Source organism: Myotis brandtii, unplaced genomic scaffold (assembly GCF_000412655.1).
Source record: "Myotis brandtii unplaced genomic scaffold, ASM41265v1 scaffold423, whole genome shotgun sequence".
Lineage (NCBI taxonomy): Eukaryota > Metazoa > Chordata > Mammalia > Chiroptera > Vespertilionidae > Myotis > Myotis brandtii.
The window spans coordinates 3,993,236-3,994,316 of NW_005366214.1; positions in this window are offsets into that span (position 1 = coordinate 3,993,236).

The window sequence follows — 1,081 nt, forward strand, 5'->3', positions numbered from 1 at the left end:
AGCACTGGAAAATGGTAAAAATATCCCACGTTTTCAGTAGCTAACTTTGTTACTTCAGTTTGGGAAATTTAAAATGTATTGCTATTTGATGAATAAAGATGACAAGTTAATGATAAAACTCCTTTCGCATGGCTACAAGGATACTCCAAACCAAGCAATGCCCACATGACATGCATTCTATATACTAGCCTTACTTCAGGCTTAATTGTACTTTTGCTATTCTTGCTTCCTGTCCTAGTCAGGATGGGCTGCTATAACAAAGACAGCTTATAAACATAAAACATTCATTGCTCCTAGTTCTGAGGTTGGAAGTCAGCAATCAAGGTGCCAGCATGGTCAGGTTCTGGTTAGGGCTCTCTTCTGGGTGGCAAACTGCCAACTTCTTGTGTCTTCACATGGTGGAGAGAGCTGGCCAGCTCTGGCCTATTCTCATTAGGGCACTAATCCCATTCATGAGGCTCCACCCTTGTGACCTAATTACCTTTCAAAGGTCCCATCTCTAAAGACTATCATATTAGAGATTAAGGTTTCACCATATGAGTTTTATATATGAATGGATGAAATAAATGAACATTCAGCCCACTCCTTAATTCCTATTTTCTCTCTCTCAAAAAAGTCATTGGATTGTATATTTTTGAAAACTACATTTTAGAATAAAGTATTAAAAAAAGTAAAAACAGGACTCATGTTTTAAGAAAAAACCCCCAACTAGTTTTGACTATTGGAAAAAATCGGCCGAGAGACAGCTGGTATCTCAAAAAACTCGTTAGTCGGGACACTCGTAAGTCAAGGCCCCACTATATTTTTGAAAACTACATTTTAGAATAAAGTATTTAAAAAAGTAAAAACAGGACTCATGTTTTAAGAAAAAACCCCCAACTAGTTTTGACTATTGGAAAAGCCAATAATATGAAGATTAACAATGAAAGTATGTCTATAACTTTTAAAAATATATATATTTTATTGATTTTTTTACAGAGAGGAAGGGGGAGGGATAGAGAGTTAGAAACATCGATGAGAGAGAAACATCAATCAGCTGCCTCCTGCACACTCCCTACTGGGGATGTGCCCGCAACCAAGG